This window comes from Triticum urartu, chromosome 5A (assembly GCF_056163025.1).
Source record: "Triticum urartu cultivar PI428250 chromosome 5A, HENAU_Tu73, whole genome shotgun sequence".
NCBI classification, from domain to species: domain Eukaryota; kingdom Viridiplantae; phylum Streptophyta; class Magnoliopsida; order Poales; family Poaceae; genus Triticum; species Triticum urartu.
In genome coordinates this window covers 499,446,436-499,464,899 of record NC_141877.1, presented here as the reverse complement: position 1 = coordinate 499,464,899, position 18,464 = coordinate 499,446,436, and the positions used below count along the sequence as shown (strand labels likewise).

The window sequence follows — 18,464 nt, the reverse complement described above, 5'->3', positions numbered from 1 at the left end:
TGGGTGGACCGGTGCTTGGGTACTGTACTTACCTGGATAAGTATCCCACTTATGATTAAGCCCCAGTGCAAGCATCCACAACTACAACAGAAGTATTAAGGTAAACGAAACCATAACATGAAACATATGGATCCAAATCAGCCCCTTACGAAGCGACGCATAAATTAGGGTTTAAGCTTCTGTCACTCTAGCAACCCATCATCTACTTATTACTTCCCAATTCCTCCCTCTAGGCCTAAACAATGGTGAAGTGTAATGTATTCGACATTCACATGACACCACTAGAGGGATGACAACATACATCTCATCAAAATATCGAACGAATACCAAATTCACATGACTACTAATAGCAAGACTTCTCCCATGTCCTCATGAACAAACGTAACTACTCACAAAGCATATTCATGTTCATAATAAGAGGGGTATTAATATGCATAATGGATCTGAACATATGATCTTCCACCAAGTAAACCAACTAGCATCAACTACAGGGAGTAATCAACACTACTAGCAACCCACAGGTACCAATCTGAGGTTTGGATACAAAGATTGGATACAAGAGATGAACTAGGGTTTGAGATGAGATGGTGCTGGTGAAGATGTTGATGGAGATTGACCCCATCCCGATGAGAGGATCATTGGTGATGATGATGGTGATGATTTCCCCCTCCTGGAGGGAAGTTTCCCCGGTAGAACAGCTCCGTGGGAGCCCTAGATTGGTTCCACCAAGGTTCCGCCTCGTGGCGGCGGAGTTTCGTCCCGTGAGCTTGCTTATTATTTTTTCTCGGATGAAAGACCTCATATAGGAAAAGATGGGGATCGGAGGGCCAACAGGGAGCCCATGAGGCAGGGGGGCGCGCCCCCCACCCTCGTGGCTAGTGGGTGGCCCCCCTCTAGTACTTCTTGCACCCAATATTTTTTATATAGTCTGAAAAGTGATCCCGTGGAGTTTCAGGACTTTTGGAGATGTGCAGAATAGGTCTCTAATATTTGCTCCTTTTGCAGCCTAGAATTCCAGCTGCCGGCATTCCCCCTCTTCATGTAAACTTGTAAAATAAGAGAGAACAGGCATAAGTATTGTGACATAATGTGTAATAACAGCCCATAATGCAATAAATATCGATATAAAAGCATGATGCAATATGGACGTATCAGCGGGGCTTCGAGTACCAAGTGGGCCGGTTCGTGTTCCATGTCCTACTCTTCCTCACCAGCGACTACGCCTTCAGTTCACGGCTCTCATCTCCCCAGGACATGGACACGGCCAATGCTGGAGGGGAATAAGCACCTTGAGGTCAGGTGTTGCCATAGATTTAGAGTAGGTTTAGATCCGGTCACTTTTTTAATGAAATATGTAAAAAATGTAAAGAATGCGCTCTGGTTTAGATGAAAATCGTCTGGTTTGTATGTAATTCATCTAATTTGTTCAAATTTGTTTTGAAATGGATGCGGGCACGGTTGGATGGCCGGCTACCGCATCACTATCTACGGACTGATCCCATCGGTTCGCGGATGGATATGATGTCTGATTTAGAGATCAACGTTAGAGATGCCCTTATTTTCTACTAACTTATTACTACTCTGGCTGCTCTTTCTAAATTTCTTAGAGAAAATAGTAGTTTTGAGCATCAAGCGATCCTAGAGGAAATAATCTAAAGAAACTAAGAGCATCTAAAGCCACGTTCATCTAATTCAACCTCTCAAACGTCCGTGGACACGCCCAGTCAGTTACCAAGCGTGTCCATTTTGAACCCCTATATATCTGTCCGTGCGGTCACACTTCTCATTTTCTTCCTCATATGTCCAGTCACTTTCATGTGACTGGTGGAAATGAAGAGAAAGAAAATAAAGAATGAATAAAGAAAGAGATAAAGTAGTCCAGACGCTCTTGTATCCTCCAATATGAGGGTTAGCAGACAACCGCATAGGAATGATATGAGGGTTCCGGTTGAGTCGCTTTTTTCCTTCTCTCGCCTGACCGGTCATTGACCGTCCAGTTGTAGATGCTCTAAGAGCAGCTCCAACGATAACCTGCAAAAAACCTTTGGCATCCATCCACGGACAGGGTGGCCAGTCCGCGAACACGGATACGAGAGGCTGCCATCCAACGCTAACCGCATACATTTGAAACTGTGTTTTAACTAACCAAAGGAAATTTATGAAAACCGGCCAATATTCATCAAAGTTTGGATAGAAAATAGAACGAATCATCCACACATAGTGTGCAAATTAAGTCTAGTACAACAAGGTCTCAAATTGGACTAGATTCCGGATGTCCAACAATTTTTTGATGAATGGATCATGTCCTCCCATACATACTTCCCCTTCAGCTTCATTCAGCAGTGTGTGCATGTAAATGACCGTTTCTCTGACCTGTGGTACTGTAGGCGGCGCGTGTGGGCTACATATATACTGTGTAGACTAAGATTGAGTGAATCAATCAATAAACAAGTTGAGCAAGAGGAAGTAAAACTTACCATCTCCTATGTGTTCGCGTGCAATGAACACCTTGCCTCGAGCTAACTAACCAAGTTACAGAACTTGTTGAGGCTGACCTAGATAGCGTGCCAATGATACGACAATGACCTCTCATTGTGTGGTCACATGATGTATATGTCGTAGGGCGTAATATGCTTTCCTGCGTGAAACATTTCATGCACTTGTTCTCAGAAGGGCTGCCCTCTGGTCCTGCCTATAAAATCCGCGGATACTACCAGCCACACATCACACAACAACTCATCCTCCATGATAGAGTAGCTCACCATACTTCGTACTCTAAAAAATGACATACCATTTGAAAATAAGCCCAATGACATTTGACAGAACACCTGCCGGGTGTGGTGTCCGCCATGGAGGTCCTCGATAGGGGGCAGAGTGTACCTGGATACAAACGGCTCCAGGGCTAAAAGCTCCGTTAGAACAGCGAGTGGACGTGTCCGTGCTGGTTGCGGACATCCATCAACGCCTCTGTGGTGGCCGGAGATGAACAACAACGGTGAAGGAGGTGCAGGGTGCAGATACAAAGCGAGGAGGAGAATGGGCGGAGTGGAAGAAAGTAGGACCGGAAGGGGGGATTAGGTGGGCCAGGGGTGTCAGAGTCCTACGTTTCGAACGTCCGGACTTTCATAAACCTCCCACACTTTTGTCTCCAATTTGCAAGAGAAATCGCGGCCGGACCGTCCCGCAGACTAATACAGGTAGGCGCTGGATGACTTTCACAATCCAAACAGCGCGGTCCGGATGGGTGTGGGAAATTTACCGGTCCACCTCAAAGATGCCCTAACAAACGGTTGAAGAGACACTCCCTCATAAATGCAAGCCCCGTACGTGGTGATCGACAATGATTATGGTGAGCCATGAAGCCTGGAAACAGAGGCCCTGTACCCGCAAGTCATAGAACAGGCCACCGGTCCTAGTGTACACACGTCAGCACGTGGGTGTACACGGAGTCGAGCATGGATGGCACACAACGTGCAATCTCAGGTCCACAATGTGTGATGGACGTCAACCGCGTCCAGCGAGGGTAAGTACGTGAACTTTCTCATGGTCGACCATGTCAAACGACACACATTGCATCGTGTCACTCGGCCTAGCCAGCCTCCTTTCCTTGTACTAGAAGACTATAGATAGAGATAGAGATAGGTAGTTTATATTCTTTGTTATCTTCTGTAACTAGATGTCTCTACCCTTGATACGTCTCCAACGTAGCTATAATTTTTGATTGTTCCATGCTATTATATTATCCATCTAGGATGTTTTATATGCATTTATATGCTATTTTATATGATTTTTGGGACTAACCTATTTACCTAGAGCCCAGTGCCAGTTTCTGTTTTTTCCTTGTTTTTGAGTTTATAGGAAAGGAATACGAAACGGAGTCCAATTGACGTGCAAATTTTTGACCATTTTTTATGGACCAAAAGAAGTCCCCGGAGTAAAAGAGTTGGGCCAGAAGAGCCTCGGGCCGTCCATGAGGGTGAGGGCGTGCCCACCCCCTGGGCGCGTGGGCCTACCTCGTGGATGACTCGGGCACCTTCTTGACGTGAGACCTACGCCAAAAATTCCTATAAATATAGAAACCTCCAAAAAATAACCTAGATCGGGAGTTCTGCCGCCGCAAACCTCTGTAGCCATCGAAAACCAATCTAGACCCATTCCGGCACCCTGCCGGAGGGGGGGATTCCCTCTCCGGTGGCCATCTTCATCATCCCGGCGCTCTCCATGACGAGGAGGGAGTAGTTCACCCTCGGGGCTAAGGGTATGTACTAGTAGCTATGTGTTTGATCTATCGCTCTCGTGTTCTTGAGTGGGCACGATCTTGATGTATCGCGAGCTTTGCTATTATATTTGGATCTTATGATGTCCCGCCCTCTACTCTCTTGTGATGAATTGAGTTTTCCCCTTTGAAGTTATCTTATCAGATTGAGTCTTTAAGGTTTTGAGAACACTTGATGTATGTCTTGCACGTGCTTATCTGTGGTGACAATGGGATATCGTGTGATCCACTTGATGTCTGTTTTGGTGATCAACTTGCGAGTTCCGTGACCTCGTGAACTTATGCATAGGGGTTGGCACACGTTTTCGTCTTGACTCTCCGGTAGAAACTTTGGGGCACTCTTTGAAGTTCTTTGTGTTGGTTGAGTAGATGAATCTGAGATTGTGTGATGCATATCGTATAATCATACCCACGGATACTTGAGGTGACATTGGAGTATCTATGTGACATGAGGGTTTTGGTTGATTTGTATCTTAAGGTGTTGTTCGAGTACGAACTCTTGAATAGATCGATCAGAAAGAATAACTTTGAGGTGGTTTCGTACAATACAATAATCTCTTCGTTTGTTCTCCCCTATTAGTGACTTTGGAGTGACTCTTTGTTGCATGTTGAGGGATAGTTATATGATCCAATTATATTATTATTGTTGAGAGAACATGCACTAGTGAAAGTATGAACCCTAGGCCTTGTTTCCTAGCATTGCAATACCATTTACGCTCATTTTATCATTAGTTACCTTGCTGTTTTTATTTTTTCAGATTACAAAAACCTTTATCTACCATCCATATTGCACTTGTATCACCATCTCTTCGCCGAACTAGTGCACCTATACAATTTACCATTGTATTGGGTGTGTAGGGGACACAAGAGACCCTTTGTTATTTGGTTGCAGGGTTGTTTGAGAGAGACCATATTCATCCTACGCCTCCCACGGATTTATAGACCTTAGGTTATCCACTTGAGGGAAATTTTCTACTATCCTACAAACCTCTATACTTGGAGGCCCAACAACGTCTACAAGAAGAAGGTTGTGTAGTAGACATCAAGCTCTTTTCTGGCGTCGTTGCCGGGGAGGTTAGCGCTTGAAGGTATATGTTTAGATCTTGCAATCGAATCTTTTTGTTTCTTGTTTTATCACTAGTTTAGTTTATAAAAGGAAACTACAAAAAATGGAATTGAGGGTACCTCATATGCTTCATCTTTTTAATGTCTTTCATGAGAATAAGGATTCCGATAATTGTGCCAAAGTGTTAGAAGAAGCATGCATTAGAATGTTTGGCACTAAATCTTTGAATGATGAGCATGATTGCAATGTTATTAGTATGAACTCTTTGAATATCCATAGTACTAATGATGATTGCACTAGTCATGATGAAAATGTCTCTTATAAGCATGTTAACTTTTGTGGAATACATAGAGCTTGCAAGCACACACCAAATAGGGAAGATAGATTTTGCAAGAGGCATAAGTATTTGGAAACTAAATGGTTTCAAGAAAGGCTAGATGATTGTGCTGGAAGATTCAATATTTATCGCCATCCTTGTGAACTTTGCAATGAACATGGTCATTTAAAGCTCCAATGCTATTTGTTTCATGATCAAATCATGTCCAAAAATTGTGATAACTTGATTAGCCTTCAGCATCATAAAGAGCTTAGTCTTCTTTTGGGGTATGAAGAAATGAAACGTATAACTCAGGTTATTCCAAAATTTAATCTTGATATAGCAGAAATTTTTATGTATTGTGCGGTGAATTGCATTGAAAATCCTTATATTGCCAATTACATAAAGACAAGAAAACAAATAGAAGATGAAGAGATACTAATGAAAGGGAAGAGAATTCCCAATATTCTCCTATTATTTTTTATGATGAATCAGGTAACGAGGAGGAGCCTCATATTCAACCAATCTCATTAATAAGGAGCTCTGAAAAGAGGATTAAACCCACACATTATGTGAAGAATAAAAAGAAAAGACGGAGATGCAAAGGTAAAAATGTATCCCTCCCAAATGATGTTGCTCCTATTACTCATTGTGATGATGATAATTGTTATACTATTGGTGCTATCCATACTATTAATGATGAGAGTGATTATGCTTATGATATGAAAAGGCCCAAGCTTGGGGATGCTATGTTTGATGAGAATGACATGTTTGAGAATGTATTTGCTGCAATTAATGTTTTCCCAAGCTTGGGGATGATACGTTTGATGAACATGATATTTATAGTCTCCCAATTTTTGATGAGCAAATTTATTATGATGATAGCATGCCTACTATGTATGATGGTTATATTGATGAAAGTGGGTTTGGAAGAGCGTCAAATTTAGGAAGTAATGATCCAACTATTTTGGAGGATGTTGAATCTTATTTTGACAATTATGAAAGTGGATTTGGAGAGGTCATGACTTTATTTAGTAATGATTCCACTATCTTGGAAGAGTTTTGAATCGATTATGATGAGAACAAAGTTGCTACTTATGATAATTATTCTGATGATATGTATGCTATAAAAAGTAGTGATGATTATATTAAAATTTGTCATGATTATGATCACCCTTTTTCTGAACATTACTCTTTTAATGTGGAAACAATTTATAGTATTCAAGTTTCTTATGATACTCCCACTATTCCGAATGAGAAGAATGTTGCTTATGTGGAGAGTACTAAATTTTCTATGCTTGCAGATCATGAAAAGAATGCTTTATGTGATGGTTATATTTTTGAATTTATTCATGATGCTACTGAACATTATTATGAGGGAGGAATATATTCTTGTAGGAGTTGCAATAATATCGAGTTTCCTCTCTTTGTGTTGAAAATCTTGAAGTTATCCTTGTTTTACCTTCCTATGCAAGTTGATTCTTGTTCCCACAAGTTCTTTGCTCACAAAATCCCTATGCATAGGAAGTGGGTTAGACTTAAATGTGCTAGTCATATTCTTCATGATGCTCTCTTTATATTTCAGTTCTTATCTTTTATGTGAGCATCATTGAAATCATCATGCCTAGCTAGGGGCGTTAAACGATAGCGCTTGTTGGGAGGCAACCCAACTTATGTTTTGTTCTTTGCTTTTTTCTCCTGTTTAGTAATAAATAATTCATCTAGACTCTGTTTAGATGTAGTTTTATGTTTTAATTAGTGTTTGTGCCAAGTAGAACCTTTGGGAAGACTTGGGTGAAGTCTTTGCGATCTTGTTGTAAAAAAAAGAAACTTTAGCGCTCACGAGTTTTGCTGCCATTTTTTATTGGAGAGTGCGATTAGGTTGATTATTTTTGAAGATGATTAATAGACAAATTCCTCATGTCCACCAATTTATTTCATAATTCTTGGGGTTACACAAGTATATGTTTGATACAGATTATTACAGATTGTTCTGTTTTTGAGAGATTCTGTTTTCATTGTGTTGTTTGCTTATTTTGATGAATCTATGAGTAGTATCGGAGGGTATGAACCATAGAGAAGTTGGAATACAGTAGATATTACACTAATATGAATTTATAATGAGTTCACAACAGTACCAAAAGTGGTGATTTATTTTCTTATACTAATGGAGCTTACAAGTTTTCTGTTAAGTTTTGTGTTGTGAAGTTTTCAAGTTTTGGGTAAAGATTCGATGGACTATGGAATAAGGAGTGTCAAGAGCATAAGCTTGGGGATGCCCAAGGCACCCCAAGGTAATATTAAAGGACAACCAAGAGCCTAAGCTTGGGGATGCCCCGGATGGCATCCCCTCTTTCGTCTTCGTTCATCGGTAACTTTACTTGGAGCTATATTTTTATTACATGATATGTGTTTTTCTTGGAGCGTCATTTTTGTTTCTTTTGTTTTGCTTGTTGTTTGAATAAAATACCAAGATTTTAAATTCTTAAATGTTAGAGTGTCTTCACATAGTTACATAATTATTCAACTACTCATTGATCTTCACTTATATTTTTCGGAGTAGTTTGTAGTTTGCTCTAGTGGTTCACTTATATCCTTTTAGAGCATGGCGGTGGTCTTATTTTGAAGAAATAGATGAAATCTCATGCTTCAATTATATTATTTTGAGAGTCTTTTAGAACAGCATGGTAATTTGCTCTTGTTATGAAACTAGTCCTAATATGATAGGCATCCAAGAGGGATATAATAAAAACTTTCATATAAAGTGCATTGAATACTATGAGAAGTTTGATACTTCATGATTGTTTTGAGATGTGAAGATGGTGATATTAGAGTCATGCTAGTTGAGTAATTGTGAATTTGAGAAATACTTGTGTTGAGGTTTGCAAGTCCCGTAGCATGCACGTATGGTAATCGTTGTGTGACAAATTTGAAGCATAGGAGCATGCGCATAGTGCTTGGTTTTCGATGACTTGTAGATTTTTGCAATAAGTATGTGAGTTCTTTATGACTAATGTCGAGTCCATGAATTATACCCACTCTCACCCTTCCATCATTGCTAGCCTCTTCGGTACCGTGCATTGCCCTTTCTCACCTCGAGAGTTGGTGCAAACTTCGCCGGTGCATCCAAACTCCATGATATGATACGCTCTTTCACACATAAACCTCCTTATATCTTCCTCAAAACAGCCACCATACCTACCTATTATGGCATTTCCATAGCCATTCCGAGATATATTTCCATACAACATTCCACCGTTCCGTTCATTATGACACGCTTCATCATTGTCATATTGCCTTGCATGATCATGTAGTTGACATCGTATTTATGGAAAAGCCACCATGCATAATTTTTCATACATGTCACTCTTGATTCATTGCCCATCCCGGTACACCACCGGAGGCATTCATATAGAGTCATATTTTGTTCTAGTATCGAGTTATAATCTTCGAGTTGTAAATAGATAGAAGTGTGATGATCATCATTAATAGAGCATTGTCCCGATTTTTAAAAAAAAAAATAAGAAGGGGCAATGCTACTATCCTTTTTTCCACACTTGTGCTTCAAAGTACCACCATGATCTTTATGATAGAGAGTCTCTAGTTTTGTCACTTTCATATACTAGTGGGAATTTTTCATTATAGAACTTGGCTTGTATATTCCAACAATGGGCTTCCTCATATGCCCTAGGTCTTCGTGAGCAAGCAAGTTGGATGCACACCCACTTATTTTCTTTTGTTGAGCATTCATACATTTATAGCTCTAGTGCATCCGTTGCATGGCAATCCCTACTCCTTGCATTGACATCAATTGATGGGCATCTCCCTATCCCGTTGATTAGTCGCGTCGATGTGAGACTTTCACCTTTTTTGTCTTCTCCACATAACCTCCATCATCATATCATATTACACCCATGGTGCTATATCCATGTCTCATGATCATGTATTGCGTGAAAGTTGAAAAAAGTTTGAGATTACTAAAGTATGAAACAATTGCTTGGCTTGTCATCGGGGTTGTGCATGATGAGAGCACTTCTGTGTGATGAAAATGAAGCATAGCCAAACTATATGATTTTGTAGGGATAAGCTTTCTTGGCCATGTTATTTTGAGAAGACATAATTGCTTGGTTAGTATGCTTGAAGTATTATTGTTTTTATGTCAACATTAAACTTTTATCTTGAATCTTATGGATCTGAATATTCTTGCCGCAATAAAATAAGATTACATTGATTATTATGTTAGGTAGCATTCCACATCAAAAATTCTATTTTTATCATTTACCTACTCGAGGATGAGAAGGAATTAAGCTTGGGGATACTGATACGTCTCCAACGTATCTATGATTTTTGATTGTTCCATGCTATTATATTATCCATCTAGGATGTTTTATATCCATTTATATGCTATTTGATATGATTTTTGGGACTAACCTATTAACCTAGAGCCCAGTGCCAGTTTTTTGTTTTTTCCTAGTTTTTTTAGTCCAAATAGAGTTTTACAGAAAAGGAATACCAAACGGAGTCCAATTGACGTGACATTTTTGACTATTTTTATGGACCAAAAGAATACCCCGGAGTAAAAGAGTTGGGCCAGAAGAGTCCCGGGCCGTCCGCGAGGGTGGGGGTGCACTCACCCCCTGGGCGCGTGGGCCTACCTTGTGGACGACTCGGGCACCTTCTTGACATGAGACCTACGCCAAAAATTCCTATAAATACAGAAACCTCCGAAAAATAACCTTGATCGGAAGTTCTGCCGCTGAAAGCATTTGTAGCCACCGAAAACCAATCTAGACCCATTTTGGCACCCTGCCGGAGGGGGGAATCCCTCTCCGGTGGCCATCTTCATCATCCCGGTGCTCTCCATGACGAGGAGGGCGTAGTTCACCCTCGGGGCTGAGGGTATGTACCAGTAGCTATGTGTTTGATCTCTCGCTCTCGTGTTCTTGAGTCGGCACGATGTTGATGTATCGCTAGCTTTGCTATTATATTTGGATCTTATGATGTTTCTCCCCCTCGACTCTATTGTGATGAATCGAGTTTTTCCCTTTGAAGTTATCTTATCGGATTGAGTCTTTAAGGATTTGAGAACACTTGATGTATGTCTTGCACGTGCTTATCTGTGGTGACAATGGGATATCATGTGATCCACTTGATGTATGTTTTGGTGATCAACTTGCAAGTTCAATGACCTTGTGAACTTATGCATAGGGGTTGGCACACGTTTTCGTCTTGACTCTCCGGTAGAAACTTTGGGGCACTCTTTGAAATTATTGGTGTTGGTTGAATAGATGAATCTCAAATTGTGTGATGCATGTCGTATAATCATACCCACGGATCCTTGAGGTGACATTGGAGTATCTAGGTTACATTAGGGTTTTGGTTGATTTGTATATTAAGGTGTTATTCTAGTATGAACTCTTGAATAGATCGATCAGAAAGAATAACTTTGAGGTGGTTTCATACCCTACAATAATCTCTTCGTTTGTTCTCCGCTATTAGTGACTTTGGAGTGACTCTTTGTTACATGTTGAGGGATAGTTACATGATCCAATTATGTTATTATTGTTGAGAGAACTTGCACTAGTGAAAGTATGAACCCTTGGCCTTGTTTCCTAGCATTGCAATACCATTTACGCTCACTTTTATCATTAGTTACCTTGCTGTTTTTATATTTTGAGGTTACAAAAACCTTTATCTACCATCCATATTGCACTGGTATCAACATCTCTTCGCCGAACTAGTGCACCTACAAAATTTACCATTGTATTAGGTGTGTTGGTGACACAAGAGACTCTTTGTTATTTGGTTGCAGGGTTGTTTGAGAGAGACCACCTTCATCCTACGCCTCCCATGGATTGATAAACCTTAGGTCATCCACTTGAGGGAAATTTGCTACTGTCCTACAAACCTCTGCACTTGGAGGCCCAACAACGTCTACAAGAAGAAGGTTGTGTATTAGACATCAACCCTCTCTCCTAATATTGTAATCTCAACTACGTGTACGCTATCCAGGGAGTCACGCCCCTGGCTATATAACATGCAGGCGTTGCCTAGAGCTAGGATATGATGTTTTCCACATGGTAATTAGAGTCTAACTCTTCCCATCTAGCGATCTCCTCTTCCTACCACCGAACCCCAGCCATATCCTCTTCGAGCGCCACCAACTCCACCCTCTTTGGCCAGATCACCGAACGCCTCACCCAAACCAACTACATCCTGTGGCATACCCAGATCACACCACAACTTCGGGGGGAAGGGTTCTTTGGCTACATGGACGGTAGCATGCCGAAGCCGGCCAAGGTCGTCGTCAGCACGGACAAGGATGGCAAGGAGGAGACCATCCCCAACCCGCTTCACTCGGTTTGGATCCGAGAGGATCAACATGTGCTTGGTTACCTTCTAAATAACCTCTCCAAAGAAGTGCTTGTGCAGGTGACTTCGATCGCCCACGCGCACGAACTCTGGACAGTGTTAGCGAGCATGTTCTCGTCCACATCGCTGTCCCGCATCAACAACATCCACACGTCACTCACAAACGCGCAGAAAGGACAGCAATCGGTGGCCTCCTACTTCACATACATGTGAGGTTTCACCGACGAGCTAGCTGCAGCAGGCAAGCCCCCGCGGGATGATGAATTGATCTCCTACATCCTCAATGGGTTGGACATGGAGTATCAACCTCTAGTCTCCGCCTTCGATGCTCGGGTCATCCTGGTTACCCTTGATGAGTTGTTCTCTATGATGAGCAATTTTGATCAAAGGGTGGCCATCTACCAAGGAGCAGGCGCAGGAGGCGGCTTCAAATCTTCTACAAACGTTGCCACCCGCGGCCGTGGTGGGGCCTCACGTCATTGAGGCCCTCCATGAAACAACAAGGGCAAGGGTAGCGGCGGCGGACGAAACAGCGGTGGAACCAACTCTGCATGCAACGGCGGTGGCAGCCGGCCCTCCTACACTAACAAAAGGGGTCGGCGTGACGACATCTCCTCCAACAGCAGGTCTCGGCCCGACACAATCAGATGCCAAATCTGTGGGAAGCTGGGACACTCTGCCAATGTCTGCTGGTATCATTTTGATGAACATGATGATGATTCCTCTCAAGATGAAAAGGTGGTCGGGGCTGCTGATGGCTCTTATGGCGTCGATACCAACTAGTATGTTGACAACGATGCCACAAACCACATCACCGACGAGCTTGACAAGGTGACTATGCGAGAGAAGTACCATGGCAAAGATCATATCCACACCGCCAGTGGAGAAGGTATGCAAATTAGTCACATTGGTCATTCAGTTATTAAAACCCCTCATAGAAAAATTCATCTCCGAAATTTTTTGCATGTCCCTAGTGCATCTAAATATCTTCACTTCGTTCATCGCATTGCCATTGACAATCATGTATTTCTTGAATTTCACCCCTTCTTCTTTTTGATCAAGGATCAGGCAACGAGGAAGGTGCAATATCAAGGTAGACGCGTTTGTGGGATTTACCCCTTGATTCCGGAGATTAGAAGATTGAATAAACAAGTTTTTAGTGCGACCAAAGTGTCTTCAACACGATGGCACAATCGATTAGGACATGCGTCAGTTTCTTTAGTTGAAAGATTTCTTAGGAAAAATAAGCTCCCATATGTTGGTGAGCGTGATGTTGAAACTATTTGTGATTCATGCCAAAAGGCTAAAAGTCATCAATTGCCGTATCCAATTTCCACTAGTGTTTCTACCATGCCTTTGCAACTTATATTTTCTGATGTGTGGGGGCATGCACCCTCTTCTGTTGGTAGACATACATATTACGTGAGTTTCATTGACGACTATAGCAAATTTTCGTGGATCTATCTTCTTAAGAAACGATCCGATGTCTGCCAAGTTTTTCTCAATTTCCAAGCTTTGGTCGAACGAAAATTCAATAGCAAAATCATTTCTCTCCAGTCTGACTAGGGAGGAGAATACGAAAAATTAAACTCCTTTCAAAAACTTGGAATCTCTCATCATGTATCTTGCCCACATGCCCATCAATAGAATGGGTCTGCTGAGCGCAAACACAGACAGATCGTTGAAGTTGGCCTAGCACTTCTAGCTGGCGCCTCCATGCCTCTCAAATTCTGGGATGGGGCATTCCTTCTTGTCGTACACATCATCAATATGTTGCCTAGTCGTGTCATAAACAATGGAACTCCCATGGAAAGACTCCTTCACACAAAACCAGATTACACAACACTTCGTGTCTTTGGGTGTGCATGCTGGCCCAATCTTCGTCCTTACAACAATCGCAAACTTATGTTTCGATCTAAGCAATGCGTGTTCCTTGGTTACAGCAACCAACATAAAGGTGTTAAGTGCCTTGACATACCTACTGGTCGTGTGTATATTTCCCGCGATGTTGTTTTTGACGAAACACAATTTCCATTTTCTAAACTTCATCCCAACGCCGGTGCACTTCTTTGCCAAGAAATTCTCCTCTTACCACAAAGTCTCACCGGCCTAGATCTAGGGGAAAATAATTTGGATGATCAACCATTGACTAACTCTCATAACCGTGAGCATGAGCTTTGTGATGATGCAGTAGAAAACGGTGAAGAAAATGGTGAAAAAACGGTGAAGAAAGAGCTCCAAACGTGTCACATTTCATGTGTCCAGTACCGGGGGACAAATCCTCCCAGGATCAGCAGCGCAGGAGCCCCGCAGTCGATACTCTTCGGGATCGATGAAATGACAGGACGGCAGGGCGCTGGAGCCCGTGTCGCCCGTCAGGCGTGGTGTCAGCGAACCCACATGCGGCACGCGGCGCCCCTCCATCGGCTCGCACCAACCTAGCATGGACACCAGGCCCACTAGGACTCGCTGGGCCTCAAGCGGGCCCCCCACTACGTGCGGTGGCAGCAACAGACAAGCCCTCCACCACACGGGCGCGAGATAGGCACGGATCCCGGCACTGATCCTGCCCTGTCCCCTGGCCCGCGGTCCGGCACAGATTCTCCTGGGCCCAACCAATCATCACGTCATGATGGGCAGCCTGGCAGGCAGCCTTGCGCAGGATCTTCTGTGCTGCATGCAACTAAACCGGTGGCGTCTGGAGCCACAGAAGATCCCATCGATCCATATGAGGATGCTACAGCAGTGCCGACAGGATCCACCTCGGGATCACCTCCTTCTCATGTGTCAGCAGGATCTTCTGCGCTCCCTACAACTACTGTCCCGCGTACACGTCTACCAAAAGGGGTAATTAAACCTATTAAATACATACAAGATGTGAATTTTGGTTTGGCATGTTCCACAGGTGAACCTAGCACTCCTGAGGAGGCATTCAGCGATACACGATGGAAGAAGGCCATGGAAGAAGAATACATGGCACTCCACAAAAATCAAACATGGCATTTGGTTCCCCCATGATGAGGTAAAAATTTGATTGATTCCAAATGGGTTTTCATAATAAAGAGAAAATCTGATGGAACCATAGATCACTACAAGGCCAGACTTGTTGCGAAGGGCTTTAAACAACTGTATGGCATAGACTATGAGGACACCTTTAGTCCCGTTGTTAAAGCTGCCACTATTTGCCTTATATTATCTATTGTTGTTTCCAGGGGATGGTGCCTTAGACAGCTAGATGTACAGAACGCGTTCCTCCATGGTGTTCTAGAAGAGGGAGTATATATGAGGCAACCTCCCGGGGTTGAAAGTAAAAGCAACCCATCCTATGTGTGCAAGCTTGACAAAGGTCTATATGGACTGAAACAGGCTCCCAGGGCGTGGTACTCACGACTAAATCAGAAACTGCAGGCACTTGGTTTTCTTCCTTCAAAATCTGACACATCCTTGTTCACTTACAATAAGTCAAATAACTCCATATTTGTTCTTATTTACGTTGATGATATCATTGTCACTAGTTCATCTAATGAAGCTATGTCAGGTCTGATAAAGAATTTGAGTGCTGAGTTTTCTCTTAAGGATCTGGGAGATCTACACTTCTTTCTGGGAATTGAAGTAAAAAGACATGGAGACAGTCTGCATCTCTCTCAGGAAAAGTATGCTACTGATCTGGTAAGGAGAGTTGGGTCGCAAGGATGTAAGACTTCACCAACACCACTATCTAGCACAGAAAAACTGTCACTCACTGAGGGAAAACCCTTGAGTGAGGAAGACAGTACCAGATACAGAAGCTTAGTGGGAGCTTATGTCTACTACGCAACTTTATTCTTGTAGACACGTGTTCGGCCTCGAAGCGCAGAGTTTTGTAGGACTGTAACAATTTTCCCTCAAGTGGATGATCTAAGGTTTATCAATCCATGAGAGGTGTAGGATGAAGATGGTCTCTCTCAAATGACCCTCCAACCAAATACAAGCAATCTCCTGTGTCCCCAATAGACCCAATACAATGGCAAATTGTATAGGTGCACTAGTTCGGCGATGAGATGGTGATAAAAGTGTAATATGGATGGTATATATTGGTTTTTGTAATCTGAAATTATAAAAACATCAAGGTCACTAATAGTAAACGGGCACAAAAACGATGTTGCAATGCTTAAAAATGAGGCCTAGGGTCCGTAATTTCGCTAGTGCAATATCACAACAGTGCTAACATAGCTGGATCATATGATTATCCCTCAAAGTGTAATAAAGAATCACTCCCGAGTTCCTATTAGCGGAGAATAAAAGATAAATATTGTTTGTAGGGTACGAGACTACCTCAAAGCTATTCTTTCTGTTCGATCTATCCTAGAGTTCGTACTAGAATAGCACCAAAGAAAATTCATATTCGTAACACTCGATCCACACAAGGAACTACAAAGAGACCCCGAAGTTTGTACCAGAGAAAAATGTGCATCCTTGGTTGACGGGATGTGAATGCCGCTTATTTGGCCTCCTTGGCAACTATTTGAGGACTATATTTTTTTTAAAAACTTTCAGATCTAATTATTTTATTAAAGCAAGAAGCAAAATTAAAATAAAATGACATTCCAAGAATATCACTCATCATGTGAAGAAGCAAAAACTTAGGCTCAACCGATACTAACCGATAATTGTTGAAGAAGAAAGGTGGGATGCCTACTGGGGCATCCCCAAGCTTAGATGCTTGAGACTTCTTGAAATATTATCTTGGGATGACTTGGGCATCCCCAATCTTGAGCTTTTGTGTCTCCTTAATTCCTCTCATATTACGGTTTTCCTAAATCTCAAAAGGTTCATCCACACAAAACTCAACAAGAACTCGTGAGATAAGTTAGTATAGACTAATGCAAAAACCTTATCATTATGTATTGTAGCAAAAGACTAAAATCATTATTCAACATTTCATACTAAATGCATCTGCATATTTAATACTCATATCATCAAATAGAATCATTAAACAAGCAAACATGTGCAAACAATTCAAACATAGTAGCAATCTGCCAAAACAGTATAGTCTGTAAAGAATGCAAGAGTTTTAATACTTATTCAACTACAAAAATTATGAAATTCTACCACACTATAGAAATTTATCAGAGCTTATTATGCAAAAAGTTTCAACATTTTATCACATTCTTACTTTCCTCGGGAATTTTTGCAACATCAATAAACTTTTTGTTTTCAAACAGCAACATGTATACTTGCAAGATAAGCATGGCAAAGGCTATCAATGCCACTTTTATTGAAATAAAAGATGCAAAACATTATTATAAATAACAGCAAGCAAATTCTAACAAAATTAAATGAAGCTCCAAGTAAAACTCATATCATGTGATGAATGAATACATAGCTCCAAGTGAGAGACAACAACATTTTGAGGGGAATACTTTTCCCACCAATGAAAACGACTTAGAGCTCCCAACACTTTCCATGCTAGATATATCATAGGCGGTTCCCAAAAAGAAAATAAAGTTTATTCCTTTTTCCACCATACTATCACTTTCCATGGCTAACCGTATCCACGGGTGCCCTCCATACCAACACTTCCCAAGGAATTTATTATTTGACAACATAAAGTAAATTCATTTTTGCATTTTGGGACTGGGCATCCCTAATACCTTTGCCCTACTCTCATGTAATGACAAGTGAATAAACACTCATCGTGAGAATAACACATCTAGCATGGAAAATATTGGCCACCCCTCACCGCCTCGCGAGCGGTACGAGCACACAAAAGAGAAATTTATTTTGAATATTAGAGATGGCACATACAAATTTTCTTAGAACGGCAAAAGAATACCGCATATAGGTAGATATAGTGGACTCTTGAAAATAAGATTTGGGTTTAAGGAGTTTTGGATGCACAAGTAGTATCTCTACTTAGTGCGGAAATTTTGGCTAGCAAAGATGGGGGGCAAGCATCACATGTTGAAGGATCTACGAAAATATAACTTCTATGTGAATATGGACCAACATAAACCATTACGTTGTCTTCCTTGTCCAATGTAAACAATTTTGGCATATAATATTTTTATGGGGACTCACAATCACAAAATATTTCCAAGATAGTGTATTCGTATGTGAAAGTTCTCTTCCTTATACTAATTATTCGTGGATTGCCTGTATGACCAATATTGTGATTGTCAAGCCTTAAAAGATTTCACTTTCTAAATCCAATGTGAAGCTACCACTAGGAATGATATGATTTCAATTTCATGATAATCAATTTATTCTATAATTTACTCATAGGATATAAGTAAATTACATAGAAAAGACCTTCGTTGATGGGATGTGAATGCCGCTTATTTGGCCTCCTTGGCAACTATTTGAGGACTATATTTTTTTTTAAAAACTTTCAGATCTAATTATTTTATTAAAGCAAGAAGCAAAATTAAAATAAAATGACATTCCAAGAATAT

General features: G+C 41.4%; 1 pseudogene; it reads left to right on the top strand.

The window, feature by feature from the left end:
* The first annotated feature begins 12,275 nt into the window (after positions 1-12,275).
* LOC125511833 (small nucleolar RNA Z247) lies at positions 12,276-12,365 on the top strand (annotated as a pseudogene).
* The last annotated feature ends 6,099 nt before the right edge of the window (positions 12,366-18,464 follow it).